Here is a 23,977-nt window from a genome sequence, read left to right on the forward strand (position 1 = left end):
CTGCCCTGAGGCAGACTGACAGATGTGAGGCTGCCATAGTGAACCATCGGTCCCTGCGACCACCACCAACATTCACTCACACACTACATTCATACTAGGCAATGTGGGTAAAGTGCCTTGCCCAAGGACACAACGACAATGACTTGGCTAGAGCAGGATTCAAACCCCCAACCCTTCAGTTATTGGACGATTATAATAATTATGTACATTAACTTTTTAATTGTAGCTTACACATTATTTGAAATTACATTTTTATTTTTGACATACATTTTTGTTTGATTATAGTTTTCTTTTTAATTCATATTTATTTTGTTTCCTCACAGGAGTTAAAAACTAATATTTTCAGAATTTTTTTTTTTAACTGAATTTTAAAAATTGAATGTTGAAAACAGAATTTAGACAAAAATAAAATGTATTTTATAGGGCCCTATATGGTCCTTCCTAACCTCTAACCTTATCCCCCTGTTCCACATGAGCTTTCATGGCTTTCATCCAAAAAAGGTGTCAAACTCAAGGCCCGGGGGCCAAATCCAGCCCTTTAGAGCATCCAATTTGGCCTGCAGGAGAAAATAAAAATGACAGAGAAAACATTATTTATTGAGTACTAAGGGTGTGCGATCTGACGATATGAAAGAATTAAGGATTACAATTTGACGACAATCTCCCAAATCACGAAGATCGCAGAACCGTCTGAAGTTCACATTTTAACCCTCAGTGCCGTGTCTGCGTCATGTCTGTGGTCCATACACAGAACATCCAATGGTTTTTTTTTTCTTTCTGCCAAATCACACCATTTGCTAGTCAGCATGTCAGCGTCACAGACACCAAAGAATTATTATGCGCTTAAACAGGGCAGAAGTACGCTCTGCTCCCCCTCCCCCCAGTGCACGGACACACACAGTCAGCAGTGTTAGCGACTGTCTGTAAGAGGCTCAGTGCAGATGTCTGTCTGTAAAACTATCAGTACAGAGACGTTTCAGGAAACACTGCATGTGTTTCTCTTCTCTAACTAACTCTCTGTCTCTCCTCAGCAGAGATCTGCTGCAGCTGCTGAAGCTAACGGGCTGTTTCCACACTCTTAAAGAGACAGTGTCCTGAATGTGATTTACTTTAAAAACTACTTTCAACAACTCAGAGCTGCCCTGAAAAAAGCTACACAACATAATTTAATCACATTTCAGCCTTAATGAAGGAAAAAGTCAAAAGTGACACAAAATGTTGTTATTGTGCTGCTAGTGATTAATAAAAGGGTCTTTTTGGCTCCACTGACTTTGACCCATTATTGTTTTTCTGGTAAAACTATTAAAATAAATAAATGGAGTTTATATCGCTTATAGCTATTTTGAGGAAAAATATAGAGATATGAGTATTGGTTCATATCACCCAGACCTAATGTAACCAAAGCAGTAACGTTTTATCTTGTAAAGGATATTATTGTCTAAACTGTGTGAAATGAGGCGTTCAAACACTGGTTAAAGTAGGATTTTATTAATATGAGTGTGTTACCTCAAAAACAGATAGAAATCACGAGACTGATATGCTGCCTTCTTATGTAGCAAGTGATGCTAATGCTAATGCTACACCACTTTAGTTAAACAAAGTAAAAAGACTGTGTGACTAAAAGAACATTTTGTTTGATGTTAATTGTACTTGGAACCAGTTTAATAAATTTCTTCCATACAATTTTAAAAATTACGTGAAATTACTTTGTCTTAAATTATCTTTTATTCCTTCTTTTCCATTTAGGGTGATGATTTTTAGGAGGTGAATTGGTTTGTTTTTTATTAGTAAATAACTTTAAAATAGTTTCAATTATTTGAATGAAAAAATTTGTGATAAAATCGTGATCGTGATTTGACAAAGAAAAACTCTTGATATGATATTTTTCCCATATCGCCCACCCCATCGTGTACATTACCAAATAATCCAGTTATAGATTTCTCAAATTCACCAATTTGATGAAACTCTACAATATTTTTAGGGGCTTTTATTTTTCCTTTGTTTAAAAAAATATTGCACAATAACAAATATGGTGTATCAGGGCTCCCTTATATATATATCCCAATATTGTCTTATTCTCCAAGAATTAACAATGAAACATTACAAAAGCGGACACAAATTTCTGATAAAAGTATGAAATGTATTTTTCTACACTGTCAATAACTGTTTTATTCACAGGAAGTCAAGGACAACCTTAGAATAAGATCATATAATTGTTTTACAGTAAAAGTGTTCCTAAGGAATATCTCTCATTAACGTTGCATAAAGTAAATCATGTTTGGTGCCACAATAACCAGGAAACTATGATCTTTGCTTTTGTCTCGTTTGGAAAGTTATAATCTAACTGGTTTCTGAGTTATATTCATATTTCTTGTTCCAAAGGATTTCTCATGCATTCATTCCTTATCACACTTACATGATTGCCACAACCCACAGAACATCCAAAGCAATCTAATTGGCTCCCGAAAACACGTCAACCAATAGAATCGCTTAGACCGCAATAAAACCGAAGCACAAAATTCAAATCATTGGATTTTGGTGCTGGCCGCTAAGATGCCCACTGCAGTGTTATGTACGTCTTCTTTAATCTTTTATTTTCTTTGTAACAAAGTGTTTTCTTTCATTAGACCTTTTAAACAAGCTTGCGCGTCCCAGAGATAAAACCTCCTGTTCCAACTGAAGATGCTAAACCAAGAACCAAGAACCAAGAACCAAGAACCAAGAACCAAGAACCTAGCCTGGAGGAGCTGAACCAACACAAGAACCACGCCTGAAAGAGCTGAACACTGAACTACAAGAACAAAGCCTGCACACGCTGAACAAAGGCCAGACAGGCCTAACACAGGTCAGAACCAGTGGAAACCTGCTGACTGAACGAGCTGTGAAACGTGCTAAACAAGGAACAGAACCGTCCAGCCTCACACAGGCCAGAACCAGGTCCAGGAAAAAACCCTTTCAGACACACTCCAGCGGTCCAGAGCCACGCTTTGCTGCTTCAGACTCCTCTCACCAGTCCACTCTGCCACCAGAGAAGGATCACCGACCACGGACCCATCAGAACCAAGGTTCTCTGGATCTCAAATTCTAATTGGGCCTAAAATAATTGCAGCCACATTATTCTATACTGATCTTATGATAGCTCACACACACACACACACACACACACACACACACACACACACACACACACACACACACACACACACACACACAGAAATCATGCTACTTTTCTCTCCTCCCTCCTTTCTTTCTCTACTAAGCTTTTATCTTTAAAGTATAAATACATTTACCCTTAGTTTAGTGAGCGTAGTACTCTTTTAGCTTTATTGTGTTAGTAGGTTTTAACTTGTTTTGATTAATAAATGTTTATACTTTGAGAAGTTGTCTGTGGTTTATGAAAATATTACAATCATAAGGTTTGTTATATGGAGAGTAGATAGTCTTGACAAGAGTTCACAACCCTGGATGACGAGGTATTAATAACTATTTAAGTGATCTGAAACACTTTAACTCAATTTCAGATGGCACCTCTTGGCAAATTACTGTAATATTAAAAACAATTAATATTATAAATCTTATTACTCCTTGTCCAAGCTCATCCTCCTACACAGTCGAGCAGGGACCCACCCACAACAGTTTGTCCTGGCCCACAACTTTCTGACTAGCTCTGCCACTTCTGTCCCATGTGTGAGGCTGTTCTCACTTTCAGGTCACATAGTGACAAAAAATATCTTCCTTGAGCTCTGATAATGTGAACTGGCTAGTTTGTCTGAGCTGAAGGAGAAGAAATAGGCCTGAAGGTGTTGTGAGGCTGATGGGTGTTATTTTTTGCACTACAATGTTTATCTAGTACTGTTATTTAGTACTTGGAGTTCCAAAGAGATGTAGGCCAAATGACCGTTTATATTTCAAATTTTACATGAATTAAAAAAAAAAAAAAAAAAAAACACTTCATGTTGATTTGTTTTTATTCTGATTTTTTTTTTTTTTTACCATTTTGTTGGAGTATGTTCTCAATCAGTCTTGTCTGTGTGATGTTAAATGTTTCTTTTTGAACTTTATTTTGATAGGCACGGAACGTGGTTCTAGATCCTGTTGAGTGTGTTTTTACTTCCTTTTGTTTGTGAGTGTTTCCGGTTCCGTTTGAGCGGGAGAGGGAGAGAAAACTTCCGGTACTGTGTTGCAGTTATGTTCTGATGAGGATGCTAGAACTAAGCTCAGAATAAAAACCACTCAAACAAGAAACGTGTGGTTCATTGAGAGAATGAGCAACGAGGCTGAACGCGCAACACATTTCAAGCCAACACTGCTGTGAAAAGTACATATTGTAATTGAAATGGCACTTTTACTTAGATTTGTTAAATTTTTCCACAATTTTGACATTAAAATAGTTTGAGTTTACTGAATTTTTGTCTGTGTTTATTATTTGATTCATTCATTCACTAAAATCCATTTAGATTGAGAAGTGTTGCTTTTTAGGGCAAATATAGTTATGCACTTAAAATGTAATTAATTTAGATTATTAATTACAAAGCCCCAAGTTAATTAGATTAATTTTTTAGGGGTGGGACTTATACACAGTGATGGGAGGGTTACTTTTACAAAGTGTTTTGGTACAATTACAATTTACCTGTTAAAAAATAGAATCAGTAACTTACTCTAAGTATCACTATATTAAAGTAATGTAAATGATTACTTTTGGATTACTTGAAAATGATAGAATATGTGTAACCTGCTCACTGTATTATTTTAGACAGACATAAAATCACCTTCTATAGTCACACTGTATTAAAGGGAATGTTTTAGTTTAACATAGACTGGGAGAAACCACAGTAGTTTAAATAAATAAGGTTATCAATCAATTTACTCATTAATTATGAAAAACTCAGTTTAATCATTGACCTAGACCACAGACCATACAATAACATGATTATTGTATTGTATAAAATAAATGTTATTGTTACAGCTTTGTAATATATGTAAAACAAAAAAGCACCACCTGAAAGTGGTGTCAGATAATTCTATATTTATAGTTACAAAGATTATATACACAACATAGCAACAATTATTATTAACATGCTCCAATGTTAACTATGACTTATTTTGTCTACACTGGTGTCAGCATGTACAACAATTGTGTTTGTGTTTATTATTTAAATGGTAAATGTACTTGATTTATATAAAGCTTTATCCCTACAATGAAATTTTCAAAGCACTTTACATATCAGCTCATTCGCCCATTCACACTCACATTCACACAAAAAAGGGACTAAACCGACTAAACCTCATCAAACCAACCAAGTCCCCATTATTCACAGAATGAACAAAGAGCTGTGCAAAAGGCTCAATATTTAATGTTTAATAACTCAGCTTCATTTATTAATATAAGTGTTTTATATAATAAAAACAAATCTACAACAACACCTTTATTAAGAAAACATATTTCTGTTAATTGTAACATTTGAGCATCATGAGGTACATTTAACAAACACTAAAGAACTAATCAAATGTAATGGTAAGTGCTTCTTTTGTTTAGCTAAGCAGACATTAAATTGCTGTTTTCATGGTACAAATCCCTTTTTGTGAGAGTTAGTAACAAGTTGTGCCAGCTCAGACATTTTTATATTGAATTTTATTATTCTTATTCTTATTATTATTATTATTATTATAACCAGATTTATATTTGACATAGTGAAAGTATAGAATAAAGTTGTATAAGATTTTAATTTGTAATTTTTTATTATTATTATTATTTATTATTGTTTTATTTATTTATTTATTTTTTATCAATTACTAGACATTTCAGGAAACTCCATTTAAACTCCAAGCAAGCACACCGAAGGTCCCGACCCCAATGTTGAAAAATGCGGGGGAACAAACCTGCCGAAGTTAAAATTAAATGAATAAATAAATACACGTTTAAAAACAATTACAAAGGAAATTTTTTAATTAAATACAAATAAATAAATATAAGTGGGGAAAAATACAAAAGTAAAATATGATTTAGAATATAAATACATCATTGAATAAATGCATGCAAAAAATATTGTTAAAAAATTAAATGAAATAGATTGATAAATATAAGTGGAAATTAAAAAAAAAAAATACAAATATAATTTATATACGTTTTTTTACTTGTATTAATTTCATCATGTATTTTATACATATAAAACATTTATATTTTTGTTTTGTTTTTATTTTTACCTTTATTATTTTATTCATTTATTTTTTTAATTTTGGCAGGTTTGGTCCTCCATTGAAAAACACTGGCCTAACGTGATCTCAGTGGTGCGTTCAGAGTCTGTGGGAAACTGGGGCATTGCTATGAATTTTACGCAACAGACAGAACGTGAAAAGTGGCCACGTGCGTCGTAAAACTGAACGTTTCACCTTACGTAAATTATTTTATTTTTATAGTTCATATAAAACGTTAAGATAGCCATTATTTATGTATTGCTCACAAATGAAAACAAAAATAGACTATCTTGAAAAGTTTTTTTTTAAAAGTTTTTACGTCAAGTTGCGTGACGTCGTAGCCATGGAAACGAGTTGGATGCGGCATTTAAATTCACCTGCTGAACGTTAACGTTCTTAGCGAGCAGCGAGAAACGTTGAGAGGAGAGCTGTTAGCATCTGTTAGCATTTTTGAGCTGAGAAAGGAGAGAAAAACTCTACAAAACACTGATAAAAGTCATCAGAAGACCTCTACACGACCAGAAGAAGAACTTCAGACCAGGACCAGAACTTCAGAAAAAGGACTTAGAAGACGACGAGACCAGAAAAGTCAACCATGGCCCTGCGCATGGCTCAATGTAAGACACGTTTTAATTATTCTCACCTGATAGGCCTTATTTCATCATTTTAGCACTGAAAAGTTAAACATATATGATGATTTATAATCTATAGGTCTGTCTAAATCAGGTTCGGGGCCTGAGACGTTTATATTTTATATTATAGGCCGACAGAAAATGGTTTTAACATAACGAAAATCAAGAAATGCTGATTTGTCATGTGTTACTTTGACTTTTGTAATAATTTTACTCTGATGTGACACTTTTAGTGAGCGTTTGGGCTGTTCCGACTGTTTTGCTGAGGTGTAATTATTTAAAAAAAAAAAAAAAAAAAAGTAGATTTATTTAAGTCCTGTACTGACTGAGGTAGATTTAATGTAAATTTGTACTTTAGTTAATAAATAATTTAAAGTCGAGTTTCACTTCATATTTTTCTAGATAAATTTGATACTGAACTATTTGTTTTGGTTTGTTTTTGAAGCAGCCAATGAGGTGGGTGAAATGTAGTTACCATGGATACTGTTTGCATTGTTTGTGCTTGAATATTTACTTCATTTATTTACAGATACATACTTTATTTCCTACATTGATTACTTTCTTAAAACGTCTCCTTATTTAAATTTAAATAGCTTATTTTTCCCCCTCTTATTTAATTTGTTTTTCAAAATCCTCCTGTGGACAAGTGTTACAAATTAACACACGTTAAAACAATTAAAAATTGTCCAATGTCATTGTGCTGTCCATATCAAAATAGAAAATAAATAATCAATAAATAAATTCCTTTAAAAAAAAATAGCAGTGCTAAACATCCATCACTGCACAAATTAAATGTTTATTTATGTTTTATCTGTATATGTTGTCAAAGTTTATCACTACATAGTGCAATCTTTTTGCACAGCTATGAATGTTTTAATCTTCCAAGAAATAAACAAATACATTTATTATTTTTGCTTTATTGTGACCATCATTAGCCCTCCTGAAGGAAGGATAAACTACACTTTATAAGGGGAATTAAATTGAATTGAATTGTTTATTTTTGAATATGCAAACAAAATAATTAAAATGAGGGAAAAAGAGCATAAATTTGAACATAAAACATCAAATACAGAAGTGTAACTTATAAACTACTGCTCCTTCTTCTAATCTAAACTAATGAATTACAGTGGCAATCTTCATTGTACTCAGACAGTATGTAATAAATATACAGTATGTATATAAGTGCATAGCATGTATATCACAAAATATCGTCCCAGGTTTCCCGTTAAGCCCTTGAAAAACAAATAAAGAAAAATAAAAGTATAAAATATAAGATAATAATAATACAACAATATACCAAACAATTGAACAATAGTATATATATATATATATATATATATATATATATATGAAACAGTGTCCTCTTAACACTCAATGCTATCCAACACCTCCCTCATGCCTGTACCTTTTAAAAATTGTTGTTGTGCCTTCTTTTGAAATGTTTAATATTTGGACTCTGCTTTAACTTCATGGTGAACCTGTTCCATAGTGTCAACACACTACCTGAAACAAAAACTTTGCCTAGTTTTACAAATTGGAGTTAAATTAAGGTACATTTTACCCTCAATAATGCTATATGACTCCTGCATTTTCATCAATAATTGTTTTTGTTTTTAGTCTAGCTGTCTGTTGTATGTCTGAATTGGACAAATTTTGTCATATAATGAGTAAAATGTTCCTAAAACTCATTATATACTTTTTCTCGACATATTATATCCCAATTATACTCCAGTAATTCGCTTTTTAGTGCGTGTAATGCTCTCATAAACTGTCAACACTGGCAAATAGTGGTTTTTAACATTGATTAACAATCTGCTTATTGTGTTTTTATCAATGCCATTGGTAAAAATATTGTCAATGAAAGTGGCAGAATGAAAACCTCTGTTCCCTTTAACTTCCTTCCTCATTTCAGAAGTGCGCTTTTCTGATTTCTGTTTGTGAATCGCACCATTACGTCGTTGTAGTTCCTCCTTTGCAGAGGGTGGGGTGCCTCCATGTGATTACAGATTCCCTTGGACTGTAGGAAGTCTCTCGATCACCATCTATCTCACCAGGCTCTCCCCCATCGTCATTGGTCAGCGCTCGAGTGTATGGCCAGGGTATTATTTGGAGTCCGTCGATGATCATATCATTGACCCGCGAAAGTCTGGGACTCTGCTTTCCAACTAGGTGGTGGTGCGCTTATCTTTTCTCTGCATTCAGCAGCCGCAGAGCCTTCACTTCTTTGACCTGGTTCAGTCGAACAGCATACAACTCCTCATCAATGCCTTCCCCATCATCGGTTACTTCTTTTAGCCCATGTCGCCAGGTTTTATTGGCAAAATAAAGCTGTTTGCCGGTCGAATGGTATATTCAAACAGTCAACAAGTCTGTTGTAATGAAATTCAAACCTCCAACAACTGGCTCCATATTATCTTAGTGAATGTGGCGCCAGTGCTCAGTACTCAGCGCCCGACAAGGTGCACGAACAGGACCAGGCCCCATCACAACCCCACACAAACCGCTACACCAGTTAGCGGCGAACCGCAGCACGCTAGAATGTCGCCCAAGAAGGGACGGGAGAGAGAGATAGTACCCACAATCACTCAAACTTTTGACAGGTGTGACGTCACGCCCTTTGTCCCGCCCCCAAACCGGAAGTCCCGCCTTCCCAAACCGGAAGTCCCGCCTTATAGCACCCGCCAAAATGAAAAAAAAAAAAAACCTGACCTACTTTGGTCGTCTCTATGCAGATTAGAGTGATTTGAACATACAACCTTTGGACTTACGCACACACACACACACACACACACACTGGCTTGACCATGTATACAGGTATCATTAGTGAAACTGTTATTACAATTCTACAAGAATCAAAACGTATTGCCGGTCAGCATGAAAAGTCTTTGGTGTTTTTGAAAAGAATTCAGACACCACCTCCATTTCCTTTGCATCAAGAGTGGTCACTTGAAAGTTATGATGAACGCGGGAGCTGGGGGTACGTATTCAAGTATGAGACGGGTGAACTCTGTCTGTATCAGAAGAATGTTTGTGAAACCACGCAAATGTCTGCCGCTGATTTGTCGTCAAATGACTGGGGTGTATTAAAACTAGCTAACCCTAGAAACATCAAAAATAATGAAGAAGAAGAAGCTGCTTCTGATACTACAAAAAAGCAAAAGCTGAATCCTTTTCCCACATCCACCGATTTATGTGAGCTAAAAGAACCATTTGTGAGTATTTGGTTGACAAAAACATCAGGCACAGCCCGTTGGTTCTACCGCGCTAGTTATAAGAAGCAGAAAGACAATACCCCTCAGCAGAGATCAAGACATTACTTTGTTCTGGATCTTTTCAACTCAGAATGTGGAGTTTTTTGCAACATTTTGACTCTGCCAGCAGTAGCATGGTCAGAAAAAATGGAAGAAATCAATGATAAAATTACCCTACTTTTTCACAGTTGCCGCGTCTGGAGCGATACTTTGATGGTAAAAAAATAACCATCATTCATTTTAGACCCTCCCCCCACCCTAGCCCCTTCCTTTTAAATAGGAGGGGCATACTTTTACAGTCTATAAAATACATCGGTCCAAACCATAAGTTATCCACTACTGAAAGAAAAAAGCTGCTGGAAGAACCATGCCTTCTACCAAGAGAAACACCAGAAGCAACCGTCTGACTCCTAAAGACCTTTCAAAGTTTTGGGGGCCTTACACTAAAACTGACCAGCGCTCCCAGGATGCAAAGTGTTCGGACGAGCCTCCACCATCCCTGGAGTCATCGGTCTCGCAGGAGCTTCTCTCTGATCCGCAACTCCAGGACGACGCGTGTCTGAGCACACCGCCACCCGGACACGCAGGAACTCTTTGCCGACAGTCAGTGCCAGGATGCTGTGTTTATGGACACACCTGAGTCTCCCCCCGCCTTGCCTGACACGGAGGATCTCTTCTCCGACATGACTTTAACCACACAGAACCGCAGAGGTCCATCGTCGTACCCTCGGTCCTTATCGCCTATACTGGAAGATTGCTGCGTCGTGGTTGCGCCCTGCTCACACATCACCGACTCCTGTCAATCATCCACAACCACCTCCTCCTCCTCCTCTTCTGAATCGACAATGTCAGAAGACAATTATTCAGGAGGTACCGAGCCAGATCAGACTACACCCGGAGCAGGAAGTAGTGCTGAGGATCAGACCCCACCCAGATCAGGCAGTAGCGGCGGGAATGAGATTGACAGTGGGCCCCTCGACTTCGCTAAAACGATAAAAGCGGGTGTGCTTCATCTTCTCAGCTACGTTCTGGACAAGTACAAGAGAGAAACGTGCAACGGATGCAAAATCCAGCATCCCAGCCAGCGGCAGCATGATTGCTTGGATGTCCTCGAGCACGAATTCTACAACGACAACTTTCACGGACTGATGAAAAAACTCTACACCCCCAAGTTAATTCCGGCCATCAAACATCTCTTGAACCTGTACAACATTCCGATGGAGGAACGCAAAGTCAGAGCCGCCGTGCAGATTCTTTTGCTACGTTTGAGGTCAACGTCCAAAATCCACGACACCATATTTGACATGTATGACACGCTGGTCGGCGAAAAAGGGGTTACGATCGAGCACCTGGAAGAGATGGCCGAGTTTTGGAAAAATCCTTGATTCTGTTTTTGAGAAATAAAGCGGAAATGGGGAGCTTCTTTGGAAAGGTCCTCGCCGACATTGAGAGCCAAATGGTAATTTCTCAGTTAATTAAGCTATTGTGTCAGGTTATTGAGAACAATGTCTCAGCGTCTACAAACACCAATTTTTTTGCCAGAGACACGGACATTGAGAGACTGGAAAACTTGCTGGCAATAACAAGATCCCAACCCGCTCCAGTACTTTGGAGTGCGATGATCCGCGACACAGTATTTTTGTGCCAATCTGGTTTGTCCGAATGCTTTAAAGAAATTCTAAAAGACCTGGCTAATCATGTAGTGAGAGCCTCTCATCTGCTTGCATTTTACGCTCTACTCGTTGATGTTACCACCAAACTTGTGCTAAAAAATCATTCGGTAAATATCATGTTTGAGCTTGAAAAAATACACAATGTCATATACCGTACTGTGGATCATTCTGTACTGGCTCAGATTTTAACAATGATAAAAAGGTAGATTTAGACTTTTGTATGTTGTGTGCTATTGTTTTAATTATTCATTCATGTTAGTTGTTGTCTTTTGGAAAAGCAATGTGTTTGCTAATGTTTTATATCTATATATGTATACTTAAAATGACTGATGCATCGCTAATAAAAATGAATAAATACTGTAAACCCTCTCTTTTCTTCTCATTCTTCCTTATCATGTCTGAGATACGTTTCATGAAAAAAGTATACTACACCCCAGCTCACCACGGTAGCTTTGGCGGTGTAGAGCGACTCCGTAGAGGTGTGCAAGATGAAATGGGAAAGACTATCCCTGTAGAAAATGTTAAGAAATTCCTATCAACGCAAGATGCATATACTCTACACAAACCCGCCAGAATACATTTTCCTAGAAATTGGGTTTTTGTGTCTCGCCCGCTAAATCAATTTCAGGCTGACCTGTGCGATATGCAGGCCCTGTCTGAGCACAATGATGTTTACAATTATTTATTAACGGTCATAGATGTATTTTCCAAGAAAGCTTACGTGAGGGCTCTGAAAAGAAAAAACACAAAGGAAGTGGTGAATGCCTTTGAATCCATTTTTGCAGAAAGTCAGACGCCCAAAAAAATTCAAACCGACGCGGGGAAAGAATTTTTTAATAAAAGTTTTGGGGTTTTGATGAAAAAATACGGAATTTTTACAGCAAACAACACTTTGCGATACCTCAATGTCCTACAAGACTTGGTGAAAGGTTATAATCACAGCTATCACACCAGTATTAAAATGAGGCCTGTGCAGGTGACCTCGGACAACACCGATCAAGTGTTTCAAAACTTGTATGGTACACCTCAAACACATCTTCCAAAGATGAATTTTAAGAAGGGTGACATAGTCAGGATCTCAAAGTTGAGGGGAGTGTTTGATAAAAAATATGAACAGAGTTTTACTGATGAAATGTTTACAATATCACACTGTGTACCCCGCAGACCACCTGTGTACAAACTAACAGATTATGACGGAGAAGCCATCCAAGGTTCATTTTACGAGGCAGAGTTGCAAAAAGTAACGATGGACAAAGACAGAGTCTATCATGTAGAGAAGATTCTGAATCGACGCACCTTGAAGGGTGAAAAACAGGTTTTTGTACAGTGGAAAAATTGGCCCGAGAAATTTAACAGTTGGATCAAGGAATCTGATTTGAAAAATGTATAAAAGATCTACACAAGATGGCAAAAACCATCATTTCACCATGTACGGCCCAAAGGATGAAGGGTTTTTCATCACTCTTCCCTCCAACGCCAGCCTCAACGTTTTTAAAGACAACAAGAGTTCCAGTTACCGGGTGGATTTACCTCAACATATAAATTTAGACGGACGCTGGGAGGTAGCCATGACGCAAATTTCATATCCGCACACCTTCTTTACCATAGCGCAGAGTGACGCCTATTTTTATTGGAGGGAAAAACCCAAAGAACCAGCGAAAGAAAGCGTCGTACATCAGCAGAGATTTAGAGGAGGCTATTACAATACCATAGGAACCTTAATGAATGAGCTGAATAGTTTTTTTAGAAAAATCAATTCCGATATTTATCTCGTCTATAGCGGTATTCAAAAAAAGATGGAATTCCAAGCCGGAGCTCAAACTCACGTACTCTTTGACGCACCAGCGGCTAACCTGCTGGGACTAAAACCGGGGGAATGGTTTGTGTTTGACCAAAAGTTTGCACACTACCCAGCCGATATACGCGCAGGGTTTTACCACATGTATTGTTACTGCGACATTGTAAGTCCGCAGATGGTTGGTGATATATATGCACCGCTTTTGAGAACGTTCGATATTAAAGGAACGTACGGTGACATTATCATGCAATATTTCAATCCCTCTTATTACTTACCGGTAGCCAAACATCACATTGAAAACATTAAAATTGAGATAAAATCAGATCAAAACAAACCGGTAGATTTTACCTACGGTAAGACTATCATAACGCTTCACTTTAGACCCAAAGCATGAAGCCGTCAGCTTATATAAACCATACGTCTAAGACAGTGTCATTCAGTGTCGAGACGTTGAGCTAAGGTAACTACCCATTAGTCTAAGGGGGTGTCTTTTTGCGAACATCGTACAATAAGGTACGTTGTTTTTTTTTTGGTACATCCAGAAGAAGAAAAAAAATTAAAAATGGTTATGGCCACCTTGAGAGAGGACCCTCACCGTTTTGTATCTTATTATGAGAGTCAGGTCGGCGGGAATTTGCCCGGCTTTTACGGAGCCCCGGTAATGTATGGGCGAGGGATAGGATCTTTGTTTTCTAAATTATTTCGTTTTATTAGTCCTCTGGTGAAGAAGGGTTTTGCCATAGCTAAACTGCATCTTAAAGAGGCAGCCAGCAACATTGCCTCGGACGTGTTCGCCCGTGCGATGGCACGAAGCAGTGATTCAAAGCAAGAGGGGAGCGGCGGTATTATGGTCATGTCACGTAGATCGAGAAAGCGACCTCCTGGAGAACAAGCCCCTTCAAACTCTAATAAACGATCACGCGGTAAGAAGAGGAAACCAGTTGCAAAAAGCAGACGCGCGAAGAACAAGTCTACCCGGAGCTCCGATATTTTTTAATTAAATCAAATATGGCACTGTTGCACCAGAAATCTCCAGAGTGCACCCTCGCAGAATTAGATATATTCGCCATTCCGATGACGCAGCTTTCGATTGATGATAAAATCTACACTGAAATCTCTCCCTTGTCGGCCATCGCCGACGGAGGACCTATAGAGTTTTTCATCCCCGGAGATGGGGACAAGTATCTGGACCTGAACGATACATTGTTACATCTCCGTGTGAAAATCACCAATGACGATGGCACGGACCTGGCAAACGACGCATCTGTAGCCCTCATCAATTATCCTCTAAATACAATTTTCAGTCAGTGTGACGTTACTTTGGGGGATAGGCTGATTTCGCAGTCTAGCGCTACACATCCCTACCGCGCTATGATTGAGACTCTTCTCAACTTTTCAGAGAACACTCTGAAAAGTCAGTTTAGCGCAGGCCTTTTTTACAAAGATACAGCCGGTGCAATAAACTCTACAGTGACCGTTAACGGGCCGAATAAAGGATTAAATAAGAGAGCGGCTTTCACAAGCACCTCCAGAGAAGTGCACCTGCTCGGCCCTCTTCACGGAGATATATTTTTCTGCGAGAGACTTTTGCTGAATTCGGTTGATTTGAGAATTAAACTGACCAGAGCTAGCAACGCTTTTTCCCTCACCGGAGTCCGCGACTCTACGTTTCGTCTGAAAATATTGGGAGCCTCTCTGTTTGCAAAAAAAGTCTCTGTGTCCCCGGCTGTGCGGTTAGGTCACGCCGCAGCCTTAATGAAAGGTAACGCTCTCTACCCCCTCTCACGGGTCAACGTAAAAACATACTCCATACCGGAGAACTCTAGGATATGCACCCAGGAGAATCTGTTTCTGGGTTCCATGCCCAAATACGTGGTACTGGCTATGGTACACCACGAAGCCTTTACTGGGAGAAGAGACCTATCACCATTTAATTTCATTCACAATGACGTTGAATACCTGGCTCTCTGTCAGGACGGCAGACAGATCCCCGCTAAGGCTTTCCAGCCGCAATTTAACGCCGGGTTATCCGTCAGAGAATTTTACAACATGTTCCTGGCTACAGGGAGACATCTTAAAGACTTACCTCTGAGCATCACCCGGGAGGATTTTAACGAAGGATACTCTCTGTTTGTGTTTAATCTCAACCCGGGCGATGACAATGACGCCCTCTCCCCTATTTCAAATGGAAATCTAAGACTGGAGATGAGATTTAGAGTTCCCCTACCAAACACCACTACGCTTATCGTCTACGCCTGTTACGATTCTATTTTGGAGATCAACGCTAAGAGGCAGGTTCTGGTGGATTATTATTGAGAAGATGGATAACATTCAACTAGAGACTCTATTGCATAGTCTGTCGGGGGATGCGTTCTGCGGTGTGTGGGCGTCGGATCAACTCCCCTCGCTGAATCCGTCTTTTAAACCACCCGCCTACTTTATAGTCAACACACACCCCGGTCACATGCCCGGAGAACACTGGTTAGCTCTGACCTTGGAAAAGAACCGCAAAGCCACCTTTTTCGACTCTTATGGATTCCCTCCGGACTTTGCACACTACCCAGAGACCATCTTACAGTTTTTGAAAGATCGCTCACGAAACATAGAATACCACGACAAGCAGTTGCAACACCCCCTGTCAGTGGTTTGCGGACATCACTGCGTCTATTATCTCTGCCATCGGGCGTGCGGGTTATCTTACGGACAGACGCTGTCTCTGTACGATAATGATGTGATAAAGAATGATCTTACGGTGTACGAATATGTCAGAAAATATCAGCGGTGTGTTAAAAATGAATTCAATCGCAATCCGAAACAGGGGAATTGTTCTTTACAAATGCTTAAAGATTGTCATAAATAAAAAAAATTACTTTTTTTTATGCATATGCTATGCCATTACCCATGTGTATTTTGCTTTAAAAATGTACACTCACAAAATATGCTCAATAAACATTTTTATTGATGAAAGACAATAAAATGTGTTATGCCTCACAGTTATTTAAGATGAAATGTTAATCCATGGCGATGATAAAGTATTTTGTTTTCCAACAGTCCGTTCGGCAGCTAATTCTCTCTCGGGAGTAATCCATTTTGGGGATAGTGCACGGAACGCCTTTTTTCTTCTTTTTCCTTCAGGTGTTTCAAATTCTTTATCGCGGAAACCACCGGCCTCCCTCTTGAGCAGACGGTATTGATCGCGAGCATGCGGGTTATTTATTGTGGATAAGGGGATGTTTAGTTCTGACAGAGTATTTAAAAACTCTGTCCACCCCGCAGGCGACGGCTCCCTGGTTTTTTTCTTAAAAGGGTGGGTGAGATACTTTAACAAATCAATCACGTGAGAACCTTGCACAGCGTCGCCCCTGAAAATGAATTCCCCCTTGGAATTCCAGCCTTCATGATTCTCCGATATTTTTTTTAAGACGTACTCTGCGCTCTTGCGATCTCGCTGGGGGAGGTTTTTCAAAAGATCTTCGTCCGTACGGTCAAAATTTACATCGACGGATGTTTGTGGTTTGTGAGAAGACGTTTGAGCTTTGGTGACATACGGAACATCCAACTGCTCCGGGTGCTGGGTCGTTGCCGCTCTACGATCCTCTCTCTGACCCTGCTTCATAAAGGTCAGATATCTTTGCAGTAGCGCGCTATACTTTTTAATTTTCTCATGAGGACTCACACCCTGCTCGTTCAAGATTGTTCTCATACGGTCGTCCAAATCCAGCTCAGCGTTCTCTCTCATGGATGGCGAAGGCTGAGTTAGACTCTTTAACTGGTGAGGTGAAATAAGAAACATTTTTTGGGCCTTCTTTAAAGTCATTATCTCTGGATCAGTCCTCCGATGAGATTGCCGAGCAAAGGCACGACGGTCGAGAGCAGAGGTAGAATAAAACCACCAGTTTGCTTCTTTAGAGCCCGCTGCTTGTGTTTTATACTGGTTTTTTTATCGGCCAACAGCTTGATAATTTTTTTCTGCCTCTTCAGTTTTTTAAACTGAGAAGGATTCAACGGGATGTTTCCTTTCAGAAGATTTAAGGCGATCTCACACAATGCTTGGATAAAATCGGGGGAACTGTGAATAAGAATGTCCTTTCGTTTCTTGGGTGAAGCATGATACAGAGCCGCCAACAAGGGGGCGTTTCTTTTTATACGTGCCGACATGATGATGATGATGATTTACGTTTTGGGGGTGTAAACGGCCAGACGTTCGTGAGGCAGTACGCCGGTCCTTAGTCTGTATAGCTCTGGGCATATGGGTGTGAGGTCTACTATTAAATACCCGTGAACATCTTTGGTGGCGTCATCAAAGCTCTCTAAAAAAAATGCCTTTTGTGAAGGATAAATTTGATGAGCCAATATGTTAATTTGGAGTTTATCCCTGGGATTTTTAAACATTACCAAATAATTACTGTTCAAACTTATAGTACGACTGTGTTTACCCTGATGAAACATATTTTGGGTTAACATCATGACGCTCATATTTCTATGATGTCGAAATTGAGTAAAAATCTTTACAACTTCGGGGTGGTTTGAAGCCTGAAAAATAACATCATCCAGAATAATCAAATGTTTTTGATCCGGAGGAAACAGGTTTTCATCTTCAAAAGAATCAGGTAGACCTTTGACAAATTTTATATTTTTATTCATCTTTTGCATCTCATTGTAGATGGGTTGAAAACATGTATAAATCCACACAATATTTTCAGGTACAATATTCATAACATGATTACAGTTGTTTAATACATTTTTTACAAAATAGGTCTTCCCACAGCCGCTAGGACCAACAATTAAACATGAAACATGAAAAAGGAAAAATAAATCTAGGTTCAAATTCTATTTCCTCCATAGTGCGCGTGCGTGTGTGTGTGTGTATGCGTGTGTGTGTGTGTGTGTGTGTGAGACAAGCTTAATATCCAAAGGGTAGAGTCGTTCCGTCTTCAAAAAGACGCCTTTTATCATAAACCACCCTAAATTTTTTGTTGAATGATAGATTTTTCAACACAAACCCCTTTTTATACCGTCTGATGGTGTGCTGCGGGATTTCGATCTCATCGCGAGAGTTGCGCATGTACCCCTCCACCAGATCTCTGATGCTGTCAAAGTTCACCTTTTCAGCACACTCTCTGGTCTGTGTGATACCTTTAACTTTCATGACCACCTTTTTTTTGTTTCTCGTTTGGTACGCGTAACTTTTTGGACCTGCTGACACAAATTCCTGAATGCTGTCTCCATCCAATTCATCGGTCAGATCACCTAAATAGTTACCCAACGCCAGAGGTGTGTCACCCTCTTTTACTACATAGATCAAACTATCTGTGTCAATGTAAAAGACTCTCTCTTGCAATTTTTCCAGATAATCGTACATCTTTAGACGTGCGTGCGCTGTGGTGAATGCTGCGATAAAAACATTACTCTGTTTACCTGGGGGGTGGATGCACTTGTCGGTGTATTTCCATTTGATTAGAGCTCTGTCGTTGTCAAGAACGTCATAGTACTCTATTTTGTATTGACCTGAAAACAACTACTTAAAAAATTCATCAGGTGTTGTGACGATGTTGGTTTTAAGTAAATTATCCCTTTGTGCAAATTTACCCCACAAACTGTTAAGACACAGTTCAGCAACTTGTCTCTTTGCAGGATTGACCTCAATTTTGTTTGCATCTAAAAGAATATTCTGCTGTTCGTTATAGTCCCTGATGTAACGTTCCCTACTGTCATTATCTGTAGCCTCTGGAGGGTAACCGGACGCTTCCTGTTTGCCTTTCAAAAATGTGTGCATGTAACCTGTAAAGACGGTATCGCTGCTCTTGTCAAAATGCCACACTTCTGTAATCTTACTCACTCTGTAGCCCATTGCAAGGGCTTTGTTAAATTCGAGCGTGACCCAGACACCCGTTAGAGCTCTTGCGTCATCGTCGTATTCACAGGAACCCTCTTGATTATTGCTTTCTGCGCATGTGCGGCAAAGTGTGAAAAGAAGTTTACCGCATAAACTTTTGTAAGGCAACACAGGGAAGAAAAGACGGCGGGGGGGGGGGGGGTACACTGTAGCCTTGATCAGACCGTAGTAGGTCGAAGGGTCGTCAAAATCTTTGTATATGACTGTAGGATGGCCAACTGGGTAGGAGCATGTACTGTTTACATAAGGATAGAGGGATGTCACGTCTACGTAGTGAACAGTTTCATCAGAACCCGCTGTGTGTCTCAGCTTTAAAGCGCTAGTTCTTCCACCATAAAGCGCGTCGCGGGGGTAAAGAGACTCGGGAGCATTATACCTTTGGATAAACTCTTTAACTTCGGTGTGTGATTTTTTAATTTCATCCCATTCGTGCTCTCTCATTAATACGACGACAACGTCGTGTTTTGTCTTTAACTCTTCCAGTCGTTCTTCACTGCGCGCGTGCAGTTGACCGAATCTAACCCTCCTCATTGGACATGTCTCTGCGGGGTTAAAACATTGCAAACATCCGTGGTAGAAACAACCGTGAAATTCCCATGCCTTTTTCACACCGTTACACTCTGCGTACCCGTCGACAAAAAAACTTCCAATCTGTTTCTCTCCAATGTTTAGAGCGTGCTGAATGAAGATTTTTTGATCGTAGCGCACCCACTCTAACCACTGAATTGAGGCGTTAGAGTAGCTTTTGTGATTTTGTTTGTAGTTGGCAGGGTGGGGTATCGCTAGGGTTTTAGGTTGCAGATAATTAGTGCAAAACACCTTCATGCAAGCACCTGCGATAGTGATGGATCCGAAAGGGTCTACGTTTGTATCGTCTAAAAACTGCTCTCTAAATTTAAGACAACCCCTAGCGAGAATGTCAACATCATTTTTACAGTAGTGCACGGCTTCTTCTCTAAAGTTAAAGACCCCGTGACGTACCTCGTCATACCAAGCGTCAAATTCTTCCCTCTCGTGAACGGACATGCGCTCTACACCGTAGTCTGAGGGAGGGGGGTAGGGCCCGACGTAGTCGAGATGGTTTTCCGAGCTGAATTTGTGAGGAAAATACCCCTTGCTCCGGTCGTTAAAACCCAATGCAGATGGCATAGCACTAAGACGCATGGGTAGAAAGGAGAGTGAATCTATGAATTTGAGACGATACTCGGGGTCCTCGAAGCATAACAGTTTGCAACCTGTCATAAGAATCTGCTGAGGTGATACACCCGCTCTCAGTATACCTTTGAAAACCAGGTAACTGTCAAAGCCTCTAGCATTGTGTGCTATGAAGACGCAACCCTTGTATCTATTGCTCCTAAAGTGTGAGATGAAGTTTTTTACACAATCAGGACCGTAAAATTCTTTCTCTTCACCTTTCTGTGTTTTTGCAAAAACTAGAAATGGTTTGTGTTTGTTGTTTTCATCCGCAAAAGTTTCAAAATCATAAAAAATCAAATATGATTTATCAATGCGCGGAGCTAAAGGCTCGATGTAGCACAGGTGATCATCGCCAGGTTTTTTCTCTCCGCAAATGTTGCATTTTGAGCTCGGACACTTATGCACATCCCCCTTTGTACCTATTTTGTAAATTAGATGACATTGTCTGCATTTTTTTACCTCACCGCATTTGCTTTTCACCCTCGGTGGATAGACCATTTTGTGTCTGTTGTAACATGACACTGAACGACACGTCCTGTTACAATCGGGACAAATTAAGGACCTCACTTCTTCAGTCGGACACACTCGATCTTCACACACGCCGCAGTAACCGATGCAGCGATGGTTATGGCTATCATCACGAGGTTCGTAACAAAAATCACAAATGAATCTCACACCCACAAAGGCTTTGAGATCCTTTATCCCGTAGTAGTGGTTTTGTAGCAAAAACAGAAACAGTGGCTTGGAACGATCTGAGAATTTTGTCTCAAAATGCGTCCTGGGGTCTTTGAAAAATACGATAATTTTCCGACATAGAATTTTCTCAAATTTTTCAACATCGTTCAAAGTGACGGCTGTCTGATCGCTCAAACCGACCATGTGTTGCATATTCTTACCGATACTCTCACACTCTTTATCAGTGAGGTCGGGGTGTATGACATGAGCTAAGCTAATGGCAAAGCATAGTTGATCTGGTCGATTGTCAACAATGTACAAGAAACGTCTCTTTTTGTTTAGGATTTCACAGTCTAAAAGTTTCTCAAGTTTGCGCTTCGCACCCCCTCTCGGATTTCTGGTTACCTGAACGCTTAGCTCTATGTCTTCATCCCCGACAATGTTACCGTTTGACTGCATTAAACGATCGAGCAAATCTTCAAAAGCGGGTTGGATGTTATCTCGTTGATCATCCACGGTGAATGTAACATGTTTGTGTACATTTTCACTAGATAATTGAAATTGTACAACATCGCTACGCAAAGCGTGTGATCTCGTCTCATTGGCCAAATCCTGAATAATCCCCATCACATCACGATAAAATGTCGCAATACTTGGGACTTCGCCTAGGTTAGGAATCGTAATTGATCGTCTCAATCTGAGCGTGTTAAAACGTTTGTGCCTAATTTCTGCCGAATTACCGTCCGTATTAACCCTCTCAATGTGTTCATGTTCGGGGTTAGTTGTGTGGCCACCCCCCACCGATCCTCCTCCTCTCTGCGGCTGCATTTCTACATCTGTGTGTACGCAGCTCTGCAGAAGCTCTGTGGAGCTCTGGAGAGGCGTATCTATGTCTGTGTATGAGGAATAAGGTGATGGAGGGAGATGCGTAGGTGAATTGCTATGCATTGAGTGTGTAGGTGAGTTCCGAATGTTTTGTATTGCTCTCTCTATCCTGCTAAGCATGTCGTGAGTTGGTGAGTTTTGTGGGGAACCCGCTATAGAGCCATCGTTGTCAATTTGTAAGAAATCATTTTGCGGAGTAGGGGGTGGAGAGATGGTTTCTAGTAGTTGCATTAATGTCTGTATGTTTGCTGCTGAATGATACGGCAATGTTTCATCGAGGTTTTCTAACGCTATTTGTAGCCGGCTTAATGGATCGCGATTTGGTGACCTAAGCGGGCTTTCCCTAAAGGAGTTTTCTGTGTGTTCATTGAGTACAAATTCATTTTGCGGTGAAAGTGGTGGTGGAGAAATGTTATTCAGAAACTCCAAGACTGCTTCTATGTTGGGTGAATGAAACGGTGAACTTTGACCTACACCTGTGGACGTGGTATCTACAACCTCGTCTAAGTGAAACCTATTTTGTAAATCCAACAGATCTGTAATGCTACTTAATTGGTCAGCAGTAGATAATATCTCATCAGAAGCTAAACACTCATTTTCGTTTTCATCCATATCTAAAGAAAAATTCTATACATAGGATGTCGTTAATTGTTTATTTGTACGCTATGAAACAGAAAAAAAATTCTGCAGCTGGTTAGATAACATAATTGCTGTTTATCACACACATTTTTGAAGACTGAAATCAGATCTCCGACGACGGTACAAAGCGTTTGCAGAGGTATGGGGTATTGCACTTGATGTTGTTGTTGTTGTTGTGCGCGATTTCTTACTCTGCGTTGTTGACGCAATCCATTCGTCGCCTGAGGCTGGTTTTGATCCACGGCTTCCGTTGTCTGTGGTTGTTTCTCGTTCACCCTTTCGTTGGCTTCTGTAAATATAGAAAAAAAAAGAAAGGTCACACGATATTGTCACATGTATACTTTAACACATTACTGTTATTAACACACTATTATTATTATAACATACCGTTAAACAAGCTTTTGACTATGGTTGATCTTTTCTGGCGAATCTTGCGTTGGCGCGGGGGTCTCACAGGTGCTCTTTGGAGCTGAAGCAATGCATCACGTCGAGGTGTAGTATGTCTCGGACTTGATGGTTGTTCTCTGGGTTTTGGAGTTGATGTCGCAATTGGGTGGATTTCAGCTTGCGTGACGTTGCGTCTTGTTGCAGGCAAAGTTTGTGGTTTCACGTTGATTGCTGTAAAAAAAAAAATTAAAAAAAAATTAAAAATTAAAAATTAAAAAAAAAAAAAAAAAAAAAAAAAAATTATAAATAAAAAAATAAAAAAATAAAAAAAAAAAAAAATAAAAAAAAAATGAAACAAAAATTTATAGCCACACCGAATTCATAATAAAACAATTTACCCTGCATTTCTGCACGTATACCTTTCTTCCTTTTCAGACGGTTCACAGAAGAACCTGCTTTAGATCGGGGTTGAGATGGAACAATTTGCAGCAAAGGCTCCAAATTTCCGAAGAAAACTGCTGGGTTCTGATTGTTGATCGAAATAGAACGTGTGGTCAATTCAGTTTCCTCAATCTCAGTTATCGCATCGTTGAGACTGTTGTCTGAAACTTCATGTAATATTTCAGCCCGAGCGGCCAAATCTGTGAAAACATATAAACGAATTATAAACAAAAATACATATCATTCATGCTTACTGAAAACAATTTAAAAAAAGAAAAATAACATATATTTACCAATATCCGTCTGCG

Source organism: Gouania willdenowi, chromosome 6 (genome assembly GCF_900634775.1).
Source record: "Gouania willdenowi chromosome 6, fGouWil2.1, whole genome shotgun sequence".
In the NCBI taxonomy this organism is placed as follows: domain Eukaryota; kingdom Metazoa; phylum Chordata; class Actinopteri; order Blenniiformes; family Gobiesocidae; genus Gouania; species Gouania willdenowi.